Source organism: Schistocerca piceifrons, chromosome 9 (assembly GCF_021461385.2).
Source record: "Schistocerca piceifrons isolate TAMUIC-IGC-003096 chromosome 9, iqSchPice1.1, whole genome shotgun sequence".
Taxonomy (NCBI): domain Eukaryota; kingdom Metazoa; phylum Arthropoda; class Insecta; order Orthoptera; family Acrididae; genus Schistocerca; species Schistocerca piceifrons.
The window spans coordinates 170,977,850-171,001,429 of record NC_060146.1 but is presented as its reverse complement, the minus strand read 5'-3'; the positions used below and the strand labels follow the sequence as shown (position 1 = coordinate 171,001,429).

At 39.4% G+C, this 23,580-nt stretch overlaps 1 long non-coding RNA gene across 2 annotated transcripts in view; it reads right to left on the bottom strand.

Annotated features, from left to right (window-relative positions):
• Positions 1 to 289: 289 nt before the first annotated feature.
• The window catches only part of LOC124717027, a 35,837-nt gene continuing 12,546 nt past the window's right edge, over positions 290 to 23,580 (bottom strand). The window contains exons 3-6 of one of the 2 annotated variants that reach the window (XR_007005699.1): positions 12,071 to 12,241; positions 10,036 to 10,085; positions 2,151 to 2,233; positions 290 to 598 (exon numbers count right to left, since the gene is read on the bottom strand). This is a non-coding gene — a long non-coding RNA (uncharacterized LOC124717027). The remainder of the gene's footprint in view (positions 599 to 2,150; positions 2,234 to 10,035; positions 10,086 to 12,070; positions 12,242 to 23,580) is intronic. The other variant, XR_007005700.1, reaches the window with a different exon arrangement.

Sequence of the window (23,580 nt, the reverse complement as noted above, 5' to 3'; positions counted from 1 at the left end):
TTTCTTTTCCTTATGTTAGCATAAAGACAACATTTCTTATCACCAGTAACGATAGAGGATAGTAGTGGTCGGTGTTGTTCACGAGACACCTGATGAAGAGCAAGCAGAGATGCACATATGACCACCTACTGATTTTTGCCGTTTTGGCTTAGAACACTATGTACCCATAAACCTGACTTTTTAACTTTCCCCACTGCACGCAAATGTCGCATGATTGTGGAATGATCAAAGTTTATCACACCTGCCACTTCTTGGGTACAGCGTAGTTGTAGTAGTAGTAGTAGTAGTAGTAGTAGCAGTAGCTTTATTCCTTTGTAGAACTCTTTTTACAGGGATATAGGACATGGCAAAGTATTTACAAGTTTAGATCAATTTAAAATAAGCTAATTCGTATACACATACATTTACAAACTTCTAGTTAGAGACAGTCATTAGATTTACTCCTGGTATACAATACTTCTTTTACTAATAATGTAATGCCACGCTGTTCACTCATATCTCAGACACTCTGGTGATCTCTGGACCATTTTCTGTACTGCATCTTCCCATTTGTTGTCCTGAAAAACTGAGTCAGCATCCCTCTATAATGAGTGAGATGCTGAGCTCAGAAAGGGATGTTAGTATTGCACTATGCATAGCTTGGAGGTAAGTTTTTATAGAAAAGGAAAAAAGAAGGGGAAAAAAGTATGAAGGTGTTATGTGGAATGCTGGATGTTTTATAATCATTATTATTATTTATATAACATTTTTTTGCCAAACCCCTACTCTGTTTTATCTAAGTAATCCTTCAATGTATAAAATGCATTAAGTAACAGGTACTTTTTAGCTGCCTTTTTAAAGAAGTGTATTTTTGCAATTTCTTTAATCTCTTTTTGGTAATTTACTGTAGTTTTATTCCTTGGTATATAATGCTGTTTTGAGTTTTACCTTTTTTTTGGTAAATGTAAGTTGAGTCTAGCTCTTGTTCCATGGTCATGGATAGAGCTGTTGGCGCAGTAATTACCAATGTTTTAGCAACAGTGAACTAAAAGTAAAAAATGACAATCCGTAAATAAACCCAAAGCAACCGGAATACCAACATGCAAAACGAAAAAGATACAAACTTGTGTACCAACCTAATAGTGTGAATTACTCCTTGACTTTGTTTCAGAGGTCACTCATTTTGATACTTTCCAACATTGGTATCTATCTTTTCAGTGTGCATTGCATGGATTTCAGTTTTGCTATTAACATTTTATTTTAGCAAAAATATCGTATACGGGGTGCATATTTTCACTGCCAGTCTCCTCTACTTGTTCTCAGGTTATCATCAGATAATATTAATCTGGTACTCAGTAACTCACCAGAGTAGTTGCAGTTTCAGGGCTGCTTTAAGACCCAGTGACACATGGCGCCACTTTGGGTACCGAGCTGAGAGGGGCTCCTAAGGTATACAAGTGCAAAACTTGTATGCAGGGTCTATAATAACTAGCAGTGAAAACTGACACTGTTGAGAGCGTGATAATAGAAGCAAAAATGTTCCAGTTAACTTGGGTCCACAAAGGAGATTTTTGCACCACCTAATTATATATGTGTGGGTACGAGCTGCCATTTATTTCAGTATCAAATATTGCCCCAGTTAGTATAAATTTATTTGAACTGTAAAATTCTGAATTTTTTCGAAACTCAAATTGATAAAGATATATCTTAGGTCAATAATTTCTCAAGGACGATTGTATGGACTGCTAACATTAATGATTGAAAGTGGTCCCTTGAAGTCAGTAGGCTTAGATTCCATTTTAGAAACTTTTGCTAAGATAAAGGCTAGAAAAATTTGAATACAGTATTTTATATAATGACATTTGTCAGCACATCAAAAATTTTCTAAACTTTATCTAATTACTGGTGAGTTTTCCTTACATGTATCACAACCTATGCAATTAAAAAGTGTCTTATATTTAATATGTCAGTATAAAATTAGATGATATTTTCGGATTTCTGTCCAATTTTTTCTGATGGAAAGTCAAATAATTTGTGAAATATGTACTCAAAATGCTCATTATTTAACTGTCAATACTCATAAATATTACATTTCTGTTGAAGTTACAACAATACAGTAGGTCTAGTTCTTTCTGCTTTAGCTAAGAACTTTTAAGAATGTCAGGAATTACCTTGAGTGGAATGTATTGTTTTATCTTTTAATAAAAGTCAGAAATTTACTTGAGCCACAGGACTGTTGCTGTGGAACTTGTTCCTGAAAGAAAAAACAACCCTTTTCAATGGTCTCTAGATTTAGATTAATTTTTAAAGCTTTTATTAAGAACCTGGGGTAAGGAAATTAACGTCTGTGGGAGGAGCTTCTATGGAAAAATGGGGTGAATAGGGAATTGAGATACTAGCATTTGGCTTTGACCAGTGTCATAGTGAACATGCGAAAAACTGTTCAAACAACATTGCAACTAGAACATAACATCATCGGCAATATTCTGAAACATAACAACATAGTTTTTATTACGGAAGTATACTAGGCCAGGAAAAAAATACTTTGAATTATAACTTTTGTGATCAGTGACACATAAATAAGAAAAACATTTCATTTCTTGGAAAGAAAATGAATTGAGTATAATAAAAACAAGCTCTACAGCTGTAATGGAGATCGTGAAAACCAGTACAAACTATAGAATTACGCTGGTCAACGATGAAAATGTTAAATAAATAATTGCAGCTGATGCTTACGTATTTGCATCTGTCAAATCCAAGAACGAAGTCAGAAATGTTCCATCACCAACGAATTTTGTGTAAAATAAAAAAAAGTTTCCATGTTTATATAGAGTAAGACGCTAAACATAGTAATTAAAAGGAAAATTAACTGGGTCAACAGTTGACATATTTGCGTTAGGCGATTGTTGTCTGTAGCCCCAGGAATGCCAACAATGTTCAACTGTGAACTTTTTCTCACTATAACAGTCTTCCAACCCTGGCCAAAGTTTGCTCCAACAATACACAAAAAAGAAGATCTGTTAACGATTGATATCATCCTGCTTAGTTGCCAGAGGAGTAGAAGCTTTATTTAATGAAATAAGTGTGTGTTCTTCAGCTGTGAACTGACCTGTGTAGTTTCAGCTAACAGCTTAAGCACTGTGTGGAGAACCATGTCTTGCAAAAGTGGAAACAATAAAAATAATTCTGGTTGCGTTTTTGGGGCATTCACTTCAAAAGCACAGAGGCGAAATTTTACTCCTGGATTTAAAAGACCTTATGAGCGTTATTTTGACAATTAAGCAGACCAGAATAGGTGATGGGCTTCAGAAATCCATTGTAATAAATGCATAACATTATTAACTGACTGGTTAAAAGGGTCCTGTCATATGCCTTTTACAGTTGCTATGGTGTGAAGCTTATGGTCATATAACAGACTGCTACTTCTTCTTGATGAATAGATCTGGAATCAAACTTCCTGGCTCATTAAAACTGTGTGCTGGACCGAGAATCGAACTTGGAACCTTTGCCTTTCGCAGGCAAGTGCTCTCTGTGAAGATGAGGCTTGAGTCGTGATTGGGTAGCTCAGTTGGTAGAGCACTTGCCCGTGAAAGGCAAATGTCCGAGTCTCTGTCCGGCACACAGTTTTAATCTGCCAGGAAGTTTCATATCAGCGCACACTCCGCTGCAGAGTGAAAATCTCAGTCTAGATCTGGAATCAGTTCAAAGTCCAAACATACTGTTCAACATTCCTCTTTAGGATCAGCAATTCGACTAGTACCTCATGGACAAGGCCTTCTCATACCATCACCACTAGATGACAAAAACGTAATTGAAGATTTTCAAAGAGTTAATGATGTTAGTGAATTAGAACAGTAGAGTTGTGCAAATTTAGTGGGAGAAGATACTACAAATGAATCTCAGTTTCTAACACAGGAGGAATTAAATGACTTGGCTCGTGATCCCAGGCTACCTTAAAGTAAGCAAAGTTACTTGCTTCCAGACAGAAAGACCGACATCTGGAGGATGGCAACAAAATAAGTTCCTTCCATTTATGGCAAAATGAATCTGATAATTTATTTTCTAAAGAGGAAGATATAGTTTTCTGTAATAATGCTGATTTCTGACAGAGTCACTAGATGTTGAACACAAAGCTGAAAAGTGGTAGTTGTTTATCGATGCCTCGACAACCAACTTGAAACGCGTCTTGCTTTGCGATGGATATCAGCTGTCTTCCATTCCTTTAGCCAACACTGTTGGTATGGAGGGAAATTACATAAGCATGCATCTCTAGCTATCCTCTAACTGATATGGTCAGTCCTCAAGGCAGATATGTGCAAATTTTAAAGTGATAGTTATTCTACTTGTATTACAACTTGGCTGTACAAAATTTTGCTGCTGCATGTGCACGTGGGATCACAGTGATAGAAGCAATCATTATATTAAGTGAAGCTGACAAAAGAGATACACTCAATCCGAGACAGGCAAATGTATTTTCAATGACATATTACATCCAATGACCTTGTAATTCTCAATGAACTCAATGACTAGGTCCCTGTAATGTTAAGAACTGTAGTTTCCTAGAAAGTATATGACAACCACTTGAAAGTGCTGACAAATCTTACTGCCTCCTTTACATACCAGACTAGGTTTCATTAAGAATTTTGTAAAATCAGCAGATTATGGTGAGAGTGCATTTCTCTTCCTAAAAACCAACTTCACAAAGGCCAGTGAAACTAAACAAAAAGAAGAAATGTTTGTTTACTCTCAAAATTAGAGAACTTATGAAAGATATACAATTTAATAGCCTGTTAAATATGCAGGAATCAGCTGCATTGTTCTTCCGAAAACATTGTCATATACTTTCTAGAAAACTACTGTTATAAACATTACAGAGACCTAGTCATTGAGAATTACAAGGTCGTGGGATGTAATATGTCATTGAAAATAGAAATGCTGCACTCCCAGCCTGATTTCTTCCCAGAGAAACTTCACTCTATCAGCAACAAACATGGCATGTGTTTTCACCAGGACATGGCTGAAAAGGGAAAATGCTATCAGGAAAAATGGACTCCAAATATGTTGGCGGCAGTGGTGAGGCATGGCTTTCAAAGGTAAGGTAGTTCAACGTAATTTCCATTAAAATAAAAGAGAATAATGAACGTCGTATATACGATTTTTTATTTATCTCAGTAAAAAAAGACTTAAATTCTTAAAAGTATACAACGAATTGCATATTTTCATAAATAAGAGTAAATTAAAAATCATACATAGATTTTCTCGCATCACGTCGACCCCAGATTTCCTCTCCAAGATCTCAATCACGTCATCGTGGAAGGACGGGCTTTGGTGCAAAATTGCAAACAAGAACTTTTCATTGCTGAGGAGAGCTAGCGAAGAAAATCCCTCCTGACTTTACGTATTTCGAAGATAGGATTGAATTCCCTTCATTACTGAGGATGACCCCTCAGCAAATGAACTAGATATTGGAACAGTCATTACTAAAAGGACACGTTTATGCAGTTCTGGGAATGCAGCCACTAAACCCACTTCTGTCAAATGCCAATGCAGTTTCACGACTATCAAATGCCAGTGCAATTTCACGACAGTGTCCTTCTGCATTTCAATTTCTCTGCATAACTCACACAATTCACTTCGTCAAATTTGGAAAATCAAATAATTTGCCAAAGCTCTGCCCTTCTTCTGGAAACTGTTTTGCAATTTTTCTAAAGCTCACTGGCTTGAAAATATTATGGCATTTGAGGTTTTCCAAGTTGGCGAATCTGGAATCAATATGCTCTTCATTACACAATAATGTCCAAGAATAATCTCTTATTAGAAGTTGATTCGTTTTCACTGGCTTATTATCTACTCAGTGTTTTATTATGGCCAACATACCACAGACATCAGATACTTTAAACCAGATAGATTTAAAATCATCCCTGAGTTCCATAAATTGCGTTGGAAATTGGTCAACTTGTTTCCAGCGAAACTCAATATCAAAAGTCTTCTTTTGGAGTACTTGAAACAATATGCCAGCCCCAGGAAATACACAACAGAACACAAGAAAAAAACAGTTGAAAATAAACCATTGTCTTGTTGAAAGACCTTTAGCAACCTATTCTGTATCTGTATCCGAACTATACATAGTTTTTACCATTGAATTTAGCAAGTTCTTTATAACTTGTTTGTATTTTCACACAATTATTGTAGCCTGTTACCATAATACCATCTTGTTGGAGCTAATGATGGAAATCTTTGTTTATTTCTCAGTAGAGTGCTGCCATGCGCTTTGTAAACAAAATACCAAAGTTAGAAAGTGAAGTATTAAATATTTTACACTGCTTAATAAAGTTCACCGCTTGTGTCAAAACTACACTCAGTCCATGTGCATAGCAATGCTGAAATACAGCTACAAAACTACATTCAGTCCATGTGCATAGCAATGCTGAAATACAGCTTGAGGGCAATTTTCTCTTGACCTCATCTGAAAACCACTGTGTTCCACTGACATCACTGCTACCCCATCATATGTCTATGACACCAGCTTTTTTCTTTTTTCACAATTAAATTCTTTAAAGACATCAAAGACAGAAAGTGCTAATGAACTTGCTGTTTATCAAAACTGATATCTCTGAAACACAGAAATCTTTCTTCAATACTTCCAATTTTTTTCCTGTTTGAAGAATTGGCGTGCCAATCAGATATAATCACAGTGGGTACTGAGGCTATCATCCCACCAATTCGCCAGACTGCGGATGCTCGTTTGGTAACACGCAGTGTCCTGCTGCATTAAGAAGTCTGTAACTGCCTGCTGCACATCCATGGCCAAAAAGAGTCGTTTAGTCTTCCAGGCCTTTTTATAAGGACCGAAGGTGTGATAATTGCATGGGAAGAGATCAGAACTATAGGTCAGGGTGCTCGAGTGTCTCCCACTTGTTCTGTGTTACGACAGTAACAGGGCAGAGCTGATATGAGAGAAGTTTGCATTGTTGCCAAATTTCCTCCCACTCCTGAAGTCTGGTACAGGGTTATAGAGGCAGATGTGGCAACATCACAATTTAATTATGTTAATTAATCAATTTAATTATGCAAATTAGCCCTTCTCCACCCCTCCCCCATTTGTCTTATGGGGGAATTTCGAATTTTGGGGGGAATTTCTTTGCTCCAAGGCTGTGCTGACGTCACACTACCACCCTCCACAAGGGGGTGGCAGGCAATTCAAAATGGTGGGTGCCCTTTTCGGGACGCGAACCACAGTTCTTCTGGGTGTAAACTCCAAATGCACCCCCCTGCAAATGGAAACGGTCAGTGTCTGCCCAGCTGCAGGAGAGGAAGGTTAGGTTAGTGTACTTTTTTTTTTGGGTGGGAAAGTGAAATACAGATCGGTCATAATTACATAACTAATTGTAAAAGTTGGTCCCAATTACACATCTATACACCTTGCACTACACAAGGAGTGCATAAAACCACAATGCAACTAAAAAACTGACGATGTCATACAACTAGTGTTATCCTGCTGGAAGAAAAGATTCACAGTACCACTCGAAACTAGTAGCAGATGTACTCAAAATAAGTAGTAATTCTACATAGGATGATCCCTTTAATTACAAGTCAAAATAAATCTCTCTGCTCCACTTGTGTATTGGCAAGAAAAAGGCTGGAGCAGAAGGTACTATATTTTTGGCAAGACATGTTCAACTGACAAGATGTTGGTGTTGGACAAAGAGGAGTTGAATAAGTGAATTGCCTATAAGTACTGTATGTATAGCCCTCTACATGAGGAATTGAAGGAGGTGATAATGGATGAGCATAGGGGGAGGACTTTTCAGCAAATAATGATGATGCAAGGGGATGGACTGGAGATGCATTTCACAACTCACCTGTGCTTGAGCTGTTTGTGTTTCTGAAATGGCCGGTCAGTCCACAGTGCAGAAAGTGACTCACGCACCCACAACCATCCCTTTTTACCGACTGCGTGTGTGTCTCGCTGTTTGACCGTGGAGATCGCTACAGACGCCTCAAATTGCATTGCTGTACGCCCTACTCGACAAACACCCCACAGCCCTGGTTCTCGAAATTCAAATAACCGGCACTCTCTTTATTTCTCGACGACTTCGCCCTGTTCTGTTGCCCTCGAAAGCTGTCTTTATTTCTCAACAACTTCGCCCTGTTCTGTTGCCCTCGAAAGCTGTCTTTGGTATACCTGCTGAGTAACTTATACACTGATACACAGTAGTAAGGCCAACACATGCTACCACTACTGATGGAAAATGCGTCACTGTTCCAATTACAGATCGAAAACGTTGTGGGGCACTCGTAAGCAATGCAGTGCACATACTGGAAATTGAGATAAATTATTGTACATCAAGAAATAAAAACCTCCAGGTTTGTTGATGACATTGTAATTTTCTCTGAGGCAGTAAAGAACTTGGAAGACCAGCTGAATAGAATAGACAGGGTCTTGAAAGGAGGATGTAACATGCACATCACAAAAGCAAAACACGGATAATGGAATGTAGTCAAATTAAATCAGGTGATGCTGATGGAATTAGATTAGGAGATGAGACAGAGTAGCAGATGAGTTTTGCTATTTAGGCAGCAAAGTAACTGATGATGGCCAAAGTAGAGATAGTATAAAATGTATACTGGAAACGGCAAGAAAAGCGTTTCTGAAGAAGAGAAATTTTGTTAACATCGAGTATAGATTTAAGTGTCAGGAAGTCTTTTCTGGAAGTATTTGTATAGAGTGTAGCCTTCCATGGAAGTGAAACAAGGATGATAAATAGTTTAGACAAGAAGAGAACAGAAGGTTTTGAAATGTGGTGCTACAGAAGAATGTTACGATTAGATGGGTAAATTACATAATTAATGAGCTGGTACGGAACAGAGGTGGGGAGAAAAGAAATTTGTGGCACAACCTGACAACAAGTAAGGATTGGTTGATAGGACACATTCTTAAACACCAAAGGATCACCACTTTAATGCCAGAGGGAAGTGTGAAAGGTAAAAATCATAAATGGAGACCATGAGATGAATACAACAAGGAAATTCAAAAGTATGTAGGTTGCAGTAGTTATTCAGAGATGGAGATGCTTGCATATGAAAGAGTAGCATGGAGAGTTGCATAAAACGAGTCTTGGGACTGAAGACAACAAAACGACAGCAGGCAGTTATAGTGTTGACGTTCCATGTAATGTTGTATGTGAAGTACACTGACTGTGGAACCAGACTGACTGAAGAATCAAGTCACTCTTCATCTTTGGCTATCTTCAGTGCCACCAGAAACATAGCCTTGACTATATTTAGAGAGGATACAACCTATTTTACAAGAAAGATTCCCTTTACCTAGAATCTTTCTCCTTTAGTCTTTTGATGTGGAATGCTAACCTTCAGTTTTAATTACTAGGCCTTGGGCATGTCCCATGAGCATTACCTTCAAAAACTTTTGTGAAGAGTTCGAGTTGTTCTTATAGATGGTCCCTATCAGCAGTCATAGCTGCCCCATGAACAAGCGTATTGGGAACATATTTGGTCTGTGGAAGATGATGACATCTGTCTGCTCATAGGTAAAGATCTACACTAGTCAGGTTGCAGAAGACAGTCATGTCTGACTTAGAGTGTAGAGAGGCATTCAAGAAAGGGGGCATCTACCCTTTCCCAAAAACACAGTACACTTGATGTTCCTCGGAATGTCATTCAGATGGATCAAGAAGAGATGAAGTTTTTCCTCACCATGGGAACACTCTACAAGAGACGCATCCACATACCTGTTAAAGATGACAGGCTTAAACCTTGCAGAATCCAATATCTTTTCAAAATCTTAATGGAGATTCACAATTTTACCAGAGGTTCAAAGTGAGTAATTTCAAAGTGTTCACATTTCCCAGCCCTATAAATTTTAATTAATTACAGAATACATGCTCCTTGTGGAACAGGAGTATATGGCTGAACTAGTGCATGAACATAACAGGCACTGGCCACTTTCTGTTCTCTACTGCATTGCTTACAACACGAAGCTGCAAAACCAGCCATGACAATATGGAAAAGAAGAGAGACAAAAAGGCTATACAATACCTTTCTGGTTCAATGCTGCTACTTGCTGACTCCACTTCATGTTTCAAGTCCTGAAAGAAGGATTAACAGCATCTGTAATGACAACAACAACAACAATAATAACAATAATAATAATAATAATAATAATAATAATACAATAATAAGACAGAATATATGGTCTGCAAACAACAAGTACTACAATTCACCATGAAGGCCTGATGATTGCATGAGGAGAGATCAGGACTCTAGGATGGGTGCTGGAGTATCTCCCACTTACATCAGCGTAACTTCTGTGTTACAACATTTGCAATATGGGGACGAGAGTTACCATGAAGCATCAGTACCCCTTCCACGCACCATTCCACAACAGTGGTCTCCGACAGACAAGCTGCCCCATATACATTCCTCATTCTCCAATTGATATCTGTCACTATTTGTCCTTCGGCAGCCAAGAAAAGAATAACAGCACGCTGGAAGTGTTTGGGTGCATTCGGTAATTATGTCGACACAGTTCACAATTCTGCAGTTACTACACGCACATCAAAAAGACACAAACGCCATACTAACCCTTTGCCCACATCAATGCTTGTGTATTTACTCGAATCTAAGCCGCACTTTTTTCCTGGTTTTTGTAATAAAAAAGACCCGCCTGCAGCTTAGAATCGAGTGCAAAGTAAATGGAAGTTCTGAAAAATGTTGGTAGGTGCTGCCACAACTAACTTCTGCCGTCGAATATATGTAGCGCTACACAGGCATGCTTTGCAGGCATAAAGATAAATACTGGCACCAAAACCTATGCGTCAGTACATAAATTTTTTAAAAAAAGGTAGAAGAATGTAAACATTCTGCCATATATTCTTCCGTGTTTGCTGCTCTCTCATTTAAATGCTGTCTGCCTAATAAACTATGAAACTAGCGTGAGACAGCAGCAAACGCGGAATAACATACATACCATATCATGTTAATATTCATATTATTCTTATGCTGAATAGTGATAGCCAGAAATTAAGCACGGCAACTGACTCGATTTTTAAATCTAAGATAACTCTAATTTCTGTGCAGAATACAATGTACTAAAGAGGCACCTGCGAAGATTTTCAAATGGAGAAAAATTTTCACTAAATTCTCGTTCAGAACATCATCTATCATACGCAGTCTATTATTTGGTTCTTGTTGATCATTATCAAAGAAAGTAACAATAAATAGCAGTCTCTTGCCAGTGTTTCGCTTACGAGACAATTCCTCTCTTTTTTCAATTGTAAGCCGCGGTAGCACGCACAAAAGCAAGCCATGCCGCGAGCAGCGACAGGTAAACACTCATTATCAGAATGCGACAAACAATGCATGACACAGTACAATAATGCATTTTCAGCTTAGAGTGACAAACACCTATAACCAAGAGAACGGCACTTATCAGGTCAAAGTAAAATAAGCAATCGATTCAAACCAGATGAAGCACGTGTAAAAGGAAGGTTACCCGTATAAATACGGGTGGAGCACTTGACATATAGCAATGGCTACTTGGTAAAGCTTAACTGTTCAGCTTACGACTCGAACCAAACTACTGTAGCTGTATGTTCATCCATTCGACCTACATTGTGTCTCATGTTGCAATGGACCAACTTTGTTTCGATTTGGAGGTGTGGTCTAAAACTTTTCTCTCCCCTTGAATTTCGAGTCTCAGATTTCAGGTGCGGCTTAGATTCAGGACAAATTTTTTTCCCTTGATTTCGAGTCTCATTTTTCAGGTGCGGCTTAGACTCGAGTAAATACGGTATATACCCGCATAAAAGTTTTTGTCTCCATGCAAAGGGTGACAGGATCTTTTTTCTAGTTTTTACCAGCTTTTCTATTGTAAGAATATAGTATTAAAAAAAAAAAAAAAAAGCTCTGGATACCTCTATACAAGAGGTATACTGCACCGGGCAATGCCTTTTCTCCCCCCCCCCCCCCCCCCTTTTCTTTTTTTAATTAAAAGTCGCTTCCCCACTAGACTACTTTAGCCTGAAGGTTCACAAGCCAATCAACATTGTATAAGCAGCTACCTGATACAAACCTTGAACTTTGTCTGTTTTACCCCACTGTCAGCAGCACACTAGTGGTACACACAGACCATGTGGAACATGACTCATCTCAAAGTGGTCCTCGTTCATAGCCTCCTTATCTCCGTTGTCCTCAGTCTTCTCAATACTGAATGTGCAAGAAAGTCTTCTGGAGGTGAACATTCCTGGAACAGTTTAAAAAAAATGCTCCTTAAGGCAAGAGAAATAAAACAAAGGTAATCCAATGCAGCTGAATTAAATCACGCGATGCTGAAGGAATCAGATCAAGCTGAGGGAATCAGATCAAGAAACAAGACACCAAAAGTAGCAGGCGAGTTTTGCTACTAGGGCAGCAAAATAAATGACGACAGCTGAAGGAGAGCAGGTATAAAAAATGTAGACTCACTGACAAGAAAAGCAATTCCGATAAAGAGGAATCTGTTTACATTTAATGTAAGTTTATGCATTAGGGAGTGTTTCCTGAAGGTATTTGTCTAAAGTGTAGCCTTGTAAAGAAGTTAAAACATCGGCAATAAGCAGTTCAGACAATATGAGAAGCTTTTGACTGTGACACTTCAGAAGAATGCTGGAGATAAGCAGGCTAAATCAAGTAATTAATGATGAGGCACTGAATGGTACAATTTCACTGAAAGAAGGGATTGTTTGTACGTGTAACATATCACTAGCACGAAGTGATGTGTTGCACACTGCTAATAGTGCAGAAGAATGATGCTCATCAAACATAAAGTTACGTGTGCTGTACGAAGAAATTGTATTGTTTGTGCATGATGAGTGTGGTGGAAGCAGGGTCTTTGCAAGAAGTAAGTGGCTCTACAGTTTGGTCAAGCTTCCGGGCACCTGTCGATTTGGCAGTCATTCTGTGGGACTGCGCCCTCGCCCCTGAGACATGTTGCACTTCACAGAATAGCTGGCAACTCGACAATGGCCTACATCACGAAAAAAACGGAAGAGTGAATTCCATTGGAGACTGTGCTAAAGCCTCTTATACAGTCGATGTTGAGCTGTTGACAATTTCGTTAAAACTTGATGTAACTATCAAAGCTAAATTGCAGACAATTGTGTGTGCGAGTTTCCAGACCTGTATGAATTGGCAAAATAGATGCATGTCTTCAAAAAGAGACTTCAGTTATTTAGTAGCTTGTTGAACCTAGATAAGCATGAATTTTATCTCCAGAACAGACCAGACTGCACAGGAATGCAGAGATGCTGGAGTTGGCAGTCATGTGTGCATGAGGAGCTATGGCTTGTGTGATGAATGGTGTGTGTGTGTATTTTACTGATGAAGGCCGTGGCCAGAAGCTCTATGTAAGTTCTTTTAATTCTGCCTGTCTGCAACTTAACGTGTCCTCTTTAAGGTAGGTAGTAATCTTTCTTTTCTATATTGTTGATATTCCCACCTGGAGTTTCCATTGTTTGATATTATCTTCTTGGTATGATAGGTAGTGTGGGCCAAACTACAGAATATTGTGATATGCCAACAAAGCAGACAGTAGAAACAAAAAGGACAACGATTTCAAGATTCTGTCGGCGGTTGGTGAAGAGCAGAGCACATTTCATTGATTCCTTGTACAGCCAACAGATTTACAAATTGCCGCCATTCTACATCTGCATCTACATAGATACTCCATGAGCCACCGTATGGTATGTGGTACAGGGTACCCTGTACCACTACTTGTCATTTCCCCTCCTTTCCACTTGCAAATAGAACAAGGAAGTGAAGAAACAAACAAAAGTAATGCTTGAAAAATCTGCCATATGGCTCCACAGTAACAAGCTGATACTCAACAGTAGCTAGACTGAAACTATGTATTTCTTCTTGCACAATCTACAGGAAAAATTAAATGAGTCTGACTCTGTAAGACTTCTAGGAATCCACATGGACCCGAAATTAACATGGAACACCCACACAGAACTGTTATGTACCAGACTATCTAGAGTAGTCTTTTTGTTAAGGAAACTAAAAACATTAGTTAGCAGAAAACAACTTTTATCTTCTTATTATGCCTTCTTTGAATCTCACAGTACGGAATAAAATTATGGGGCAACTCAACTGGTGCTCAGACAGTGTTCATGTGGCAGAAGAAAGCAATTAGAGCAATTACAGGTATTAAAAGCCAAGAATCATGTCGAAAGCACTTTAAGGAACTTAACATCTTAACATTACCTTCTCTGTATATAAAAACATGTCTTCTTTCCATATAAAAAAACAACCAAATACATACCTTACCTTCCAGAACAGATGTTCATTCACATGATACCAGATATAAAAACAATCTTGATGTAGAATTTACTAGGCTGTCTAAGGTCCAAAGTAGCTTTAAGCAAACAGGATTAAAATTATATAACAAGTTACCACCATCACTGAAAGACCTGCAAGGTGATGCATTCAAGAAGCAGCTGCACAAATTGTTAGCTGATAAGTGTATCTATGACGTAAAAGAATTGGAATGTAGTAGAGTGTGAGAGTAACTATGATGTAAAGGAATTGGAATGTAGCAGAGAGTAACTATGATGTTAAGGAATTGTAATGTAGAGAATAACTCTTTATCCTCATGCAATGTAATCTGAATGTACATAGTTTCCCAATTTTAGATTCACTATCAAATGTAATGTCAAAACTGTCTATTTCAACAAATGTTGGCTAATGACAAGTAATAAATAAATAAGGGAAAAACGACTGAGCCCTAATTTCTCGTAACTTATCTTTGTAGTCATTATACATAATTTATGTTGGCAGCACTAGGATTATTCGGAAATCAGTTTCAAATGCCCGTTCTCTACATTTTCTCAACAGTGTTTCTCAAAAAGAACATCAAATTACTTCCTGGGATTCCAATCTGAGTTCCTGAAGCATTTCCTAAACACTCACATGTTGTTTGGACCTACCGGTAACAAATCTAGCCGCCTGCCACTGAATTGCTTTGATGTCTTCCTTCAATCCGATCTGCTACAGATCCCAAACACTTGACCAGTACTCTAGAATAGGTCGCTCCAGTCGCCTATATGCACTTTCCTTTACAAGTGAACCAATTTTTCCTAAAATTCTCCCAATGAACCGAAGTTGACCATTTGCCTTCTCTTCCACAGATTTCACAAGCTCACTCCACCTCTTATTGCTTTGCAATGTTACACCCAAATATTTAAATGATTTGACTGTGTCAAGCATGACACTAGTAATATTGTATCCAAACATTACAGGTTTGTTCTTCCAATTCATCCGCATTACTTTACATTTTTCCAATTTAGGGCTAGCTGCCATTCCTCACACCAACTGCAGATTTTGTAACTTCCTACAGTCACTCAACTTTGACACCTTACCGAACACCACGCATCATCGGAAAACAAATGCAGATTGCCCCCGCCCCCCCCCCCCCCCCCCCCCGCCAAATAATTTATGTACGAGGGCCGTTCAGAAAGTAACCTCCGGTTGATTTAAAAAAATACACCAAGTTAAATAAAAATATTTTAATATATACATCTTACAACTACATCTTTGCACTATTTTTCTACATAGTCTCCATAGCGATTGAGGCACTTATCGTATCTCTTCACAAGCTTTGAAATTCCTTCTGCATAAAAATCACCCGCTTGTGCCTGGAGCCAGCCTGTGACCGCATCTTTGAGCTCTTCGTCGTCATCAAACCGCTGTGACCCGAGCCATTTCTTCAAATGCATGAAGAGGTGATAATCACTTGGCGCCAGGTCTGGGCTGTAAGGTGGATGGTTGATAACGTCCCACTTGAAGGACTCAAGAAGGGCCGTTGTTCTGCGAGCAGAGTGAGGACGGGCGTTATCGTGCAAAAAAACGATACCGGAAGTCAGCATACCACGGCGTTTGTTCTGTAAAGCCCGTCGTAACTTTTTTATTGTTTCACAGTACACGTCTTGATTAATGGTCGTACCACGTTCCATGATTTCAACCAACAACACCCCTTTGGCATCCCAAAACACCGTTGCCATCAGTTTTCTGGCAGAAAAATCTTGCGAGGCTTTTCTTGGTTTGGTAGGCGAATTTGAATGTGCCCACATCTTTGATTGTTCTTTTGTCTCAGGGTTCACGTACTTAATCCAGGTTTCGTCACCGGTCACGATTCTGTTTAACAATGGTTCTCCTTCGTCCTCATAACGTGACAGAAAGTCTAATGCAGAGGCCATTCTTTGAGTTTTGTGGTGGTCGGTAAGAATTTTGGGCACCCATCGTGCACAGAACTTACGGTAACCCAATCTTGCTGTCACTATCTCGTACAAGAGAGTCTTAGAAATCTGTGGAAAACCAGTAGACAACTCCGACATTGAGAAACGTCGATTTTCACGAACTTTTGCATCAACTGTCTGAACGAGTTCGTCAGTCACCAATGATGGTCTACCACTCCTCTCTTCATCATGAACGTTTTCTCGTCCACTTTTAAATAAACGTACCCATTCACGGACAACTCCTTCACTCATAACTCTTGGTCCGTACACGGCACAAAGCTCACGATGAATAGCTGCTGCAGAATATCCTTTGGCTGTAAAAAACCTTATGACAGCACGCACTTCACATTTGGCGGGGTTTTCTATTGCAGCACACATTTCAAACTGCCACAAAAATTAAACTAGCGCAGGTACGACGTTCACTTCGACCACGGCTTGATGCCGACTGACCTGTTGAGTGCGTGAACGCACAGATGGCGTCGCTACTCCCCCCACAACCCGCACTGTGACCAATCGGAGGTTACTTTCTGAACCGCCCTCGTATATAGAGAACAACAGTGGTTCTATCAAACTTCCCTGAGGCACTCCTGATGATATTCTTGTCTCTGATGGACATTTGCCATCAAGGATAACACACTGGATTCTATTATTTAAGAAGTCTTCGAGCCATTCACATATTGGTAAACTCATTCCGTATGCTCGTACCTCCGTTAACAGCCTGCAATTGGGCACCGTGTCAAATGCTTTCCGGAAATCGAGAAATATGGAATCTGCTGGTTGCCCTTCATCCACAGTTCTCAGTATATCACGTGAGAAAAGAGCAAGCTGAGTTTTGCACAAGCGTTGCTTTCTAAAACCATGCTGATTTGTAAACATAAACTTCTTAGTCTCAAGAAGGTTGATTCTATTCAAACTAAGAATATGTTCAAAGATGCTGCAGCAAACAGAAGTTAGGGATATTGTCTGTAATTTTGCAGGTCTGTTCTTTTACCTTTCTTATATACTGAAGTCACGTGTGAATTTTTCCAGTCGTTTGGGACTTTGTGCTGGGCGAGAGATTCATGATAAATGCTAGCTACGTAGGGGGCCAATGCACTGGAGTACTCTTTGTAAAATCAAACTGAGATTCCATCCAGACCTGGTGATTTATTTGCTTTCAAATCTTTCAGTTGTTTCTCTATGTCAGGTATGCTTATTTGTGTGTCATCCATAAGGGTGTCTGCCCGATGGTCAAATGACGGTATGTTTGAACGGCTCTCTTATGTAAATCATTTCTTGAACTTTGGCTTCCGATTTACTATCTTCAACTGCCACATCACACTGGCCGACAAGTGAGTGAATGGAAGCCTTAGACCCACTTAGCAATTTCACATACAACCAGAATTTTCTCGGTTTCTCTACCAGATCTTTTGCTAAGGTGTGACGGTGGTAGTTGTTGCATGCTTCACACACAGCTCTTTTTCACATCTGCACGAATCTTTACTAACCTCCACTTGCTGTCATTTGTGTGTCCCCTTTTGAACCTAGTGCAACAGCCTCTGCTTTCTCAGCTTCTGCCGAATTTCATTACTAAACCATGGTGGGTCTTTTCCATCTTTTACCCACTTACCACAGGGATGTAGCTCTCCAGACCATGGTTTACAATCTGCTTAAACTTTGCCCATAATTCCTCTACATCTATCTTACTGTAACTAAGTGATGTCAATTCACTAAGTGAGATGTTAATAACTGCTTATCTGCTCTACCTATCAGAAACACTCTCCTACCCCTCTTAACTAATGTATTAACTTTCGTAATCATAGTTGCTATAATGACACCATGATCGCTAATCCCCATTTCTATAATGACTTGTCCATAAAGTCCAGCCTATTTGTAGCTACAAGTTCTAAGGAGTTTTCATTGCATGTGGACTGCCAAGCTAACTGCTCAAGACAATTTTCAGAAAATGTGTTCAAAAGTATTTTGTATGATTGTATGACTGTCCGTCTGTACACAACCCCCCCCCCCCCCCCCGCCCCCCCCCACCGGAATGAATCCACAGACATCCCAGTCTATACTCGGCAGGTTAAAGTTGCCTCCAACTAGTATTGCACGATATGGGTATCTACGTGCTATTGATTGTAGACTTTATTTGAATGACTCTAGAACTGTTGGAGCAGAATCGTGTGGCTGGTAGAAACATCCAACAATTAACTTAGTGTCACCTACACCTGTTATAAGCGACCAGATGACTTCACTGTCACACTCAACTTCGACCTCAATATAGACAACATTTTTGTCAACTGCAATCAACACTCCCCCTCCTATCCCTTCAAATCTGCCTTTCCAACATACGTTCCATGTCTTGCTAAATATCTCAGAGCTATCCACTTCAGGTTTCAGCCAGCTCTCGGTCCCAACAATAATTTGGGCATGAGAACTTTCCTGGAGGGCAGTAAATTTGGGAACTTTACTACGAATACTTCGACAGTTTGCTGATAAAATTGCGACAGTCTAAGTATCTTTATTCTGAATGCCATGTAACTTCCCTTGCTGTGAATAGATTGGCGAGTGTTCATTAGAGCACCTCAAACTACCACCTAGCACAAAAACCCTCAAGTGCACTCCACAAGTATTCTGCTACCCAAGTAGCTGACCTATCAAGGGAAGTCCTGCAAATCTCCACACAACAACGCAGGTCTAGAAATCGGCAGCCAGGACCATCACCGAGTCAACAAAGCCTTTGGTTGAGACCCTCCACTCAGTTCCAATCCAAAGGCCCCCGGTCAGCTCTGGGAATGATGCTGCATATTGCGAGTTGTGCCAATACCCTGTTCATGAGACTAGCAGTCTTCAACACCTTCGCCAGCCATCTGTACAAACTGAGGATCATCTCAGAACCCACGCAACAGGCATCGCTGAAGCCAATGTCAGCCACAACTTGCAGATGAGAGCACCCTGCATGCTTGATAGCCACAGGTAAGGCTGCCTCCACATCTCTGATGAGGCCCCCCTGGCAGACATATCGAGTGCACATTGGCTTTCCTTCTAGCCCTGAATGCTATCTGCCTAAGGGGCTCCATAATGCACCTAACATTGGAGCTCCCAATAACCAGTAAACTGCCCCCCCCCCCCCCCCCCCATGTGTTTTAAATGCAAGACGTCATCTAAAAATGGCTCTAAGCACTATGGGACTTAACATCTGAGGTCATCAGTCCCCTAGACACAGTACTACTTAAACCTAACTAACCTAATGACAGCACACACATCCATGCCCGAGGCAGGATTCAAACCTGCGACCATAGCAACAATGTGGTTCCACACTGAAGCGCCTAGAACCGCTCGGCCACAACTGCTGGCAACGTCATCTAAGTCTGTGGTACTTCCAAAAAGTGTTATTGTACATGCTAACAAAAGTGACTGGTTCACAGAGGACCTGGGTATTTCAGTGGATTGAACTCATATGGCAACATCATTCTGGTGCCTTGCTAGGTTTGCAACACATGCTTGTGCTGGATTCGTACACAAGTCATACTACTATGGGTGTAATGAGATAATTGGATCTGGCTGTAATTCCAGGAGGAATGAAGTCAATTCTACAGCCATTAGATGTTTGTTTAAACAAAACATTTAAGGACAAACTTAAGCATATTTACACAGAATGACTAATGAGAGAAGATAGGAAGTTAATGCTTACAGGATTTGTTAAGCAAGCTTGTCTCGTCTGCGAGTGGATTGACCAATTTTGGAAATTAAAGTTTTTAACATGGCTGTCAATCAGCAACTGTTGTATAATACAAAATTTTGAAAAACACAGCCCTCAGTCGCAACTGAGGGTTGTGTTTCTCAAAATTTTGAATTTTGGAAATGTATCCCGAATAACACTGTGCACCGTACATTTAAAAAACGTGTTTCTAATGTGTTTGGTGGCACAGAGGACGATGCTCTCTATGCAGAGTTTAGCGACAAGGAATTGAGTGACAATGACTCCGATCATCTGAATAATGATTACAAACAGTATGTATATGTTTATGATAGTTCAATAAAATTTCTGTTATGTACTTTCACTTTTCATTTCTCAGTCATTTTCTTTGCAGCTACGCGACAGTATTCAGTCAGCTGGCGAGCCTATACTACTACAAATGAGAAGACATGGTGTCTTTTTCTTATTTACATGTTTATGTGTTACAGCTTTCTGATCTATTACATATAGTAAATCTGTGTTCTTGTTTGCCACATTCTTGCAGGTTTCTCTGCAGCACGTCTATTTGCTCTATCGTAGCCTGTATGAGCCTCTTCCCCCACAGCTTAAAAAAAAGGGGGGGGGGGGGTTCATGGCTTCCTAGGCGGAGAAAGAGGTCGACATCCTTAGGAGGCTTTATACGACATTTCACTGACCATATAATAAAATGAAAAATCACAATTGTGTGCAGGTACGCCGACTCACCCGTTATGTCACCACTCACATCCCACCCGCATGTAGTTCCTAATTACTGCTGCCTGTATTCTACACAGCAGTGCCCTAATCTGTTTGGTGAACAAAACTGACTGATATAAGAGACGCTGCAGGAAAAAGTTTTTGCGCAGCAATGGCAATACTAAAAGTTCGCACTTTGTACGGATCACTTGTGCTGGCAATGATTATATGCAGGCAAATTATATTATTTAGAATGTTAAAAAAATAATCTTATGAAGTACCCTGTCTAACCTCTACCAGAGACAATACCAATCAGTGCCTTGAATACATAGACTGCTCTTTGCCAAATTTCTATCCTTTAAATGAAGTGCGACAGTCAATTATCAAACCAAATATAACATTCTTTGGACGAAAACAGGACATTTGCTTGAAGGAAAAAAAAAAAAAAAAAATACAGTGTGTTCGGGGTACAGGTATACACAAACAAATGCTTATAATGAAAGAACTCAACATTTTATGTTGTTTGGGTAAATATGCAATCGATAGAGACACACTCCAAAATATGATCCTCGCCATTTCATGAACAGCACTGAGTCATATGGTGCATGCACGCCAGTGACAGGGTACACCTATTTCAAAATGTTGGCAAACTATACAGTTCCACAGACTACTCCTGACATCATTTTCCAGCAGGATGGTGCCCCGCCCCACTACCATGGGGATGTTACATTCCTTCACAAGCTGTTTCCTGAGCATTGGATTGAAAAGAGGGCGGGGGTTCCCCATTGGCTGCCTATCGGTCTCCCAATCTGACTCCACTATATTTCAGTGGATAGGTGTTTATCAAGGTTACTGTTTACCGAACAAGGGTTTGAGATATGGAACATGTGAGACAATAGATCTACAGTGCATTAGAGGCCATCAACTCCTGTCAACCTTACGAAAATGTGGAAAGAACTGGAGAACCGTTTCAATAACTGTCAAGCTACAAATGGTGTCCACATTGAACTGTACCAACATGCATAAAATATTTGAGCTACTGTGTACAATAAAACCTTAGCACGTTATAAATCCTAGCATGTACTGAAATACAAACAAATGTTTTTCCTTATCTTTAGTCCATACACCCTGCACTTCAGATGAAATTCATGCTATATGGAAAGACTGATATATGACTAACACAAGTTGCAGTACAGCCTGTAAAACTCTTAGTGGCCCCAGGTGCCATAGATCCGCTCAGAATATTTCGATAGAGATAATGAATTCTCAAGTCAGTGTTTGTGATGTAATAGTAATTTTAAGTGCCCAACACGCTAAATTTACTTCCATGTGAATTACTACAAATAAGTACTAGTAGTCACCACAAATCCCTGAGAGGTGGGGTCCCTCTATACTTCATCTACCATATGATGAGCCATATTTGCTTTTATTGTTAAGTGCAGCTTGATATGAAGAGATAACCCCCCCCCCCCCCCCCCTCCACGAAACCCGCCTTCCACGGCCCCTAGTCTCATTTTCTGGGATGTGGCCTGTATTTGAGGTTGACTTACATTTGGGTAAATATGGTACTGCTTCACAGTATATTTATTCCCTCATGAAGTTTGTTGTAAATAATCTACTGTTGTTTAAAAGGGACAATGATGCACATAATTATAATATGAGAAGGAAAAATGACATTCATTATTCCATGTTAAGGTTGTCTTTAGCACAAAAATGGGTGCACAAAGCCACAACTAAAATTTTTGGTAACTACCCAGCAATATAAACTGACAGTGGGGTAAAATTTGAAAACAAACTGAAGAAGTCTCTCCTTGACAACTCCCTATATTCTATAGGCAAATTTATACTACCGTAATGTGTGAAAGGTGGTGAGTGGGAATAATTAACTCAAATATGAATATTTAATAATAATAATAATAATAATAATAAACAGCAGCTTATATATGGTCAACATGTGGCCATATTTACAAATTAAGTTGTGATGTGAACGTACAATGACTTCCAGAGATATCACGGTTGCCAAAGTTTCCCCAAGTGAAGTTCCCTTATTTCCAGACAAGTTTTAGCATTTCTCCCTGACAATTTTTGAGATTTCAAGGTTAAGTAAAGACATAAGTTGGAAATATTTATATGTAAAGACTTCTGTATTTGTGCCTTATGTGAGCAAAAATCTTAAGAACTAACATCTGCATCTTTTGTAATGAACAGGTTTTAGATGGAGAAAGCAAGCCAAATGGTATATGTGTTTCATTAAGACTACCGTTGTTATTTTATTTCAATAAAACATAACACATTTTGTGACAAAAATATGAATTTCCTTGAAAAAAATGTATAAGGCGGGGAAGAGTTATGTAAATAAACACTATAAGCGGATGCCGATAAAATGTTGGTTCTACTATGTTCATTAGTATTGGTTATTACCCACTGTGTTATGCTTTTTATTTTACAGGTGATTGTGTGATTTTTCTTTTGAGAAGTATATGAGTACATAGCGTAAAAACTGCCAGCGACTGCCACAATTTTCTTCTTATCATCCATATTTTCTAATATATTAACTACTTTCAAGATGCCATGAAATGTACTAGAATAAATAATGTCTAAAAAATAATGCACTGTATAATGTGCTTGCGGTGAGACAGTTGCAATTCCTGAAAATCCATCGCCCGTGGCCTCTGGCCTGCCTAGGAGCATTGCAGTCCTAGGTTCCTGGATAAACCACGAAAATCTGCTGCATTATGCCACACACAAACAGACTCGGCATGTGGGTAGATCAGTGAGAACATATCCGATGGGCAGGACTTGCACATTAGTGGGAAACAATTGGCTTCTGATAAGCATGCCCAATCCGTTAAGAGATACGCGCAGAAATGGCCTGCGGTTTTGGCCCATCGTGGGAGTCCACTCATGTGGCCA